Source organism: Papaver somniferum, unplaced genomic scaffold (assembly GCF_003573695.1).
Source record: "Papaver somniferum cultivar HN1 unplaced genomic scaffold, ASM357369v1 unplaced-scaffold_133, whole genome shotgun sequence".
NCBI classification, from domain to species: Eukaryota; Viridiplantae; Streptophyta; class Magnoliopsida; order Ranunculales; family Papaveraceae; genus Papaver; species Papaver somniferum.
The window spans coordinates 16,227,752-16,234,448 of NW_020622492.1; positions in this window are offsets into that span (position 1 = coordinate 16,227,752).

Genomic DNA, 6,697 nt, shown 5'->3' on the forward strand with positions numbered 1-6,697 from the left:
TATAATTGTCTTGTTACTTCAATTATGTTGATGAAATTTATGTATGGACGTCATAGCAACTTTGCGAAAACGGCTCAGTCCCGTAGCGCTTCTGAAGATGATGCTTCTTCGAGAGAGGATGTTTCCAAAGACGCCTCTTCCAGAGGTGATGGTTCCTCCAGAAATGATGATTATGAGATTTCCAAAGAGAAAGAGGGAAGTCCCAAGACTAAGAACATTCCAACTTCCGAGGATAAGTTCTTTATGTATCTATATAAACCTGAAAAGCGTCCCTTAGGCTCCTCGTTTCGGTTGTTAATAAATCCCAGGAGCACTACTCAGCATAAATTGGTATCTCCTCAAGCAGTAATCCGGTTTTTTTTGCAAGGAAAACACTTTTCGGCTTCTCATGTGGAGTTCAAGCATTCACGAAAGCCCCTGATGCATTTCTCTGGATGGGCAAGACACATGCTGGGTCATAGCCGTGTTAGGACCATATTGGATAGTGCACAGGTAACACGAGACATTCAAGCTGCTGGAGATTTAATCATCAACCATGATATACCAGGTATGGTATCCTTGCTTTCCCGTTGGTGTGTTCCTACTCACACGTTTATATGCAAATGGGGATAATTCACCATTATTTTAGAAGATGTGGTTGCTTTGTTGCACCTTCCAATTACTGGTAATTTCTCTGAAGATCTTTCGTCAGAGGAGAATGAGATATCTAACATATTATAGGCCAAGATGCACGAATTCAACGAGTCACCCGCATCCTGCTATGCTCAATGGTTATCACATTGGTGTCCGAGAGATAGAATTCCTGAAGAACCGGTTGATGGCGCTTTAACAATTGCTGCTTTCTTATGCCTGTGGCTTTCCAGGGATATCTTTGAAGATTGTGGACACTTGCTGAAGCCGTTTGTGATTCGCTTTGCCATAAAGATGGCAAAAGGTGAGAAAATTCCCATTGACAGTCTATTCTTGGGTTCATTGTTCGCCAATTTAGACTCTCTAGTTATAGACTCCAGTATTTCTGATGGCTTCATGAAAGTCGAGACGTATGCCAATACCATGTTCCTCCAAGCCTTGATGTGGGAGCATCTCGAGAGTTACTCCCCAATTCCCCGCAGCATTTTGCAAGGCCCTAAGGTCGACACTCGTTACTCCTTCCTTGAAAAGAATAACGCCAGGATCATGCGCTGGTCTAGAAAGAAACCACAATACAAGATATGCATTACTGACATTTTGGACATTGAGTCCGAGTTCAATTTTCGCCCCTGGGTGTCGGTTCCTTATCTTTTCTCACAGTTGATCACTTTCAATACTGCTGACTAGAACATCACGTTGAGTACTGGTGCTGGTCTGAGTGAAGGAGAGAGATCTTTTGTCTTGAGTTGTACTCCTGGTTTCTTGATATCAGTAATGAATGGAGAATTCCGGGTAGAAGAATACAATATTAATAGAGCGGCTCGACAGATGGGTGCTGATCAGTGTATTCCGGGTCACCGAATGAGCAAACCATCAATTGAGTATTTGAAGGCTAATCTGGACTGCACTCATGTGGAGGGAAGTGATTATTTATTCCCATACTCTGATCGTGCTAATTTCGTGACTCCGGGTTACATAGATTTCTGGCGTCAACAACTTGAGCGTGTGTATGAGTTTGCAATGGACGTCAAGTCCCCAGTTCGAGAGTTCCCTTCCTCTGACATGATCTCTAATCGACCTAGGCTGAGATATCTTTCCAGTGGCGACAAAAGGAAGGCGTCTCCAAATGCGACACAGGTGAGTACCTTTTTCATGATTTTAACCAAAGTACGGCAATCACGCTTCTTAATTGTATTGTGGACTCCATGGTAGGACGGACGTGCTGTGATATTTCGAGTTGATGTAAACTCTCCAAACCTTCAAAAAAGTCCTCAAGGAGGAGAATCCAGGAGCAACACATCTCATAGGATGATCCCGAACGATATACAGTCTCCTGCCGCTTCTTTGGTGAGTTGTTAATACTTTTCTCCATTGTTGCGACTTTCTCGTCCCTGTGATCAGGATCTTAAAAGAATATTGTTAATTCGTTTCAGAATTTTTCTCCATCTGTTATTGATGGTCTTCGTTTTGCCCCTGGTCGAATAATTCAAGGATACAACACTGACGAGGAAGTTGACGTAAGTATTCCCTCCTCAAGCTAATCAGTGTAACACGCCTTTGGATGAATTAATGATGATCGTTGTTGATTTATCCAGGAGGAAATCATTGTATATGAGCCGCATGTTGATGAAGCACACTCTTCTTTGAGTAATGGAGAGTTCCCGAAATCTCGAACCGAATGGAGATAACGGAGTTGCCAACGGAGATTCCAACACTGCCGAGCCTTCAAATGGTTTAGAGACTTCCCTAGTAAGTATACCTCCTGTGACCTCTTCATAAATATATTATATTGCTGATTTATGAATGAATGAGTGAAAGTCAATGCGAGTATACGAGTAATTTTGCTGAAATACACCACTAGGAAATTTCAGACTTCAGCTTTTAGTAAAAACACCGTAGAATCCTCGTTTGGAGTCGGATTTTCGATGTATGCATATGTATCTTCAAGCCCAGGAATTTCCAAGCTTTTTCAAAGAAGTTTTTTGATTTTTGAGCATGTTTAGGGCCTGAAAAAGGCGAAACCGTAAACTTCCAGGAGATTTTTGGAACTTTTCCAGATTGCATGTCGTCCAATGTTTTGGCCACATCTCCTTTCTCGTTCATCCGATCGTTATGAATTTTTTATATGTTGTAGAGGACTTCCGTACAAAGATAATGGTATATGACCCAACCTCAAATTCGTTACCAATTTCTCCCAGTTCATCGTTTAATACAGGGAAGTGTAGAATCTCTTCAGATGAGCTTGTTTGAAAACGCGTTTCATGGATTCTACACCATTTTCTCATGTTTTGGGTGCAAAATAAGGAACTTAGATGATGTTAGTTTACTAACATTATGAATTTTATGGTTGCCTTTGATTTCCTGCTCTAATCTTATGTAATCTTCGTATTAGGTATCAAATACCGAAGTTGAGAATAACGGAACCAATGTTGAAGATTCGAGAAATGTGGTGAATCAAAGCAGTAACATCACCAACTCTCCACCTCCAGGTTATGAGAATATCATTGTTGAAGCCGTAGAGGAAACTGAGACTCCAGTTGTTATTGAAACCGAGCAAAGAACAGAAGAGACTGTCCCAGAAGAAGATGCTGTAATGACAATGGAGGATGCTTCAGTAGTTGAGAATCGTGTAGTAATAAACAATCCCAATGCAGGGATTGTTTGTGAGCCTCCATTTGGTGCTCAACTCCCGTATCATGTGTATGTTGATGGATTCAGCGTTCCTACTGGGTGTGCCAACATGTATGAGAAGTTTTGGAAAATGTATGGTCATACTGTTGCTGCCAGGGATCCTGATCGTAGCTACTTCTTGACAATGCAATTGGGAAACATATTGCGTGTTATAGATGACATATGAACTAGGGCCAGAAGTACTGTTACTCGAGATGTACTCTTTGATTGGGGTACAACTTGGAGAATTCTGAGAGACATGGCTTTAACTTGAAGTGGCTTCGTCAGAAGATCAACACTATCAAGGATGCAGTAGTAAAGAACATCCCTTTTACTAGTAATGTTGTGATGGAGAAAATGACCAAGATTGCTGGGCTGACCAAAAAACTGGAGTTAGAGAGAGCGGCTTTGCAATTCATGGAGAATGCTGAGAAGCAGAAATCATACTTCGATGGCTTCCTTTAATTTCCTTTCCATAATCTCATGAACATTGAACTTCCGAGAGATGTGAGGCTTCTAGATTTCAGTTTTGGTTTTTGATTGGTTTTGGATAGTTAAATGATTGAGGATTTTCTTTTGGACTTGATAAGGATTATTTTTTTTAAAGTAAAAGAACTTTGATAAATTGCTGAGTTCAAATACTGAATGCAAGTATTGCAAACGTTTTAGAGGGATTGAAAATCCAATGAAAGAAAATCCTAAATGCCAAATCCAGATGTTTTGGACATTCACGTCTTGAACTCCAATACCTCAAATGTCCATGTCTTAGGCTTCAAAAGATTTGAGCCATTTCTCACGAATTACTGGTACAATGGCTTTATCATCCATGTCGATCAACTTGTAGTACCCGCGGACCATGGATTTGGTAATCATGAAAGGCCCTTCCCAGTTAGGCTTCCTCCTTGAACGCTCTTTGAGTTTGACTGCTTTGAGAACTAAATCTCCTTCATGAAATTTGTTAGGCTTGGTTGTACGTGCTTTGAATATCTTCTGTTGGTTTGGAATTCCTCGTGGATTCCACGTTGGTGGATCTTTCCAATTTTGCGGCACATGTGGACATTCACGTAGAGGAGAGTATGTTGGATAATGCTTGTGGAATCGAGCCATATCTTCAGCGATGAACCTTCCAATGGGGTCCTCAGTTCGGAGTGATTCCAACCATTTAGTATAGTACTGCTGAGGTGAGACTACCCACTCATAGCATTTGATGATAGCTTGGTCATGAGTATGATTGAGTCCCCGGATAAAGGTAGCATATTTGAAAGTTTCTAATATGGAATTATGAGGGGGAATAAAACTTGCCTCGTGTGAAATCTCCTGATAAATTCATGTGCGCTTTCCTAGGGCTTTTGTGTGAGTCTTGTTAAGGTTTGGACCTTCTCCAAATGCTCGAAAGGTTGATCATCTTCCGAGTCAGAAATTTCTTCGATGGAGAATTGTGCAACTGAGGATGAAGATACCGCAGCAATTCTTCCATCATGAATCCATGCTCGCCCAAGAATCATGTCATATCCCGGATCCTCCTTAATTATGAAGAATTTAGTTTCTTTCCAGGTTGAATCGTTTCTTATGTTGAGAATGATGTAACCGTAAGCCTCCCTGAAGATTCCTTCGTGGTCTCTGACTGAAATAGGAGCATGAGTCGCTTCTTGTCGAGTGATGCCAGTAGCTCTGAGGGTTTTCAAAGGGATGATGTTAACAGCAGTGCCAACGTCAACTAATGCTCGTTTGAATTCATTTCCCTTGAGACCATGGTGAGAAGTCCCCAGTCGTACATATCGTTGTCTGTTACTGGAGGTTCAGGGAGCGTCTGCTGGATTGCTAGTCGCTTTCCCGACACAATATGGTTCAGCGCAGCAAACATATCATCTCTCTGGGCCTTTGACAGGTACAATAACTCACATACGTGCTCAATTAAGGATTGAACCGCTTCCTTGACCGGCTGCTCGGAGGGTGCGAATGTTCTGATTGGGAGAGGATTTCTGTGCACTCCTTCAATCCTCAGTTCTCCTGAGTCGGCCTTCTCTTTGAATATGCGTTTCAAATTTATACAATCACTTCTTGGATGACTGACGTACCTATGGAAATGGCAGTAACGTGCGTTTTCCATTTGTTCCGCAGTTGGTTCCCTCTTGACAGGAGGTAGTTTGATTGCACCATCTTGGACCCAGACTTCTAGTAGTTCGATCACTTCTTCAATGGGAAAAGCAAAGTCAGGTACTTCCTGATCATCTTGTTGATTCGATGGTCGTGCATTTCTAGTCTGGTTGTCCTTCCTTGGAGCTTTCGGAAGGTGAGACGTTGAAGAAGCATTCTTATGTTGTCGTGCCTCAAATTTTCTCTTGCTCCCTTTGGCAACATTCATGGAGGCTTCAACATTGTAATGTTTGTTGATCAGACGCCGGACATTGCTTCTTCGATTGTCTTTCGATTCTTCTACTTTGACAGTTTTTGTTCTTTCTAGCAAGGCGGGAGCAGTAGTCGCTGATCGCTTGGCTGCTTCATGAAGTTCTGAAAAGGTCTGAAAGCGAAGATTCTCCAGCAAAGACCTGTAAATTGGGATCATGCCATTGATGCATAAGTCCACCAGTTGTTGGTCAGTAACGTTTGGATCATGACAGTCCAAATCTTGAATCCTGAACCTCTTCACATAATCATTCGGATTTTCGGCAGCCTTCTGAGCCATCCTTCCCAAGTCAGAAAGAGTAATTTTCTCAGAGACAAAGAAGTACTTCCGGTAGAAAGCATTGATCATTTCTCCCCAATTAACTATGCTCCCTGGTGCAATGTTGTTGTACCAAGTATACACTCGACCCGTCAGGGATTTTGGAAACTCTTTCAAGCGGACAACATGGTTTTGTTCATGCTCTCCTAATGCTTCCAAGAATCGAGAGACGTGTTCTCGAGCATTCCCCGTTCCGTTTTAGAGTGTGAACGTTGAAGAAATGTAAACTTTTGGGAGAGGAATTTTTTGTGTAGCAGCGGGATATGAAGGTTGGTGATGGTGCACAGCCGGTGCATGGCCTTTTCCTCGATTCTCCATAAAACGTTCCAGGTCTTCACGGGTGATGAAACTGGCAGGTTCAGGTTCTGCAACTTTGCGGGTTTCATCATTGTCAGGGACTGAAATAACTTCAGGATCCGTGCTTGGAGATATTTCCTTGTCTTTCCCTTTCTCCTGAATTTTGTCTGATATCTTGTCAGTGAGAGTTTTGAGATAATTGCATAGCTCTTTCTGTGTTGCAGCCATGTCAATTTGATTTTCGGCAAGAGTCTCTTGCACCTTCATCAGATCACCTATGGTAGGCGTATTTTCTATGATTTCCTCGGGAGACCGGCCGAAGAGAGGATGGTTTTCCACGTTGGTTCGAGGAGTATTAGTATCAACAACACCAGT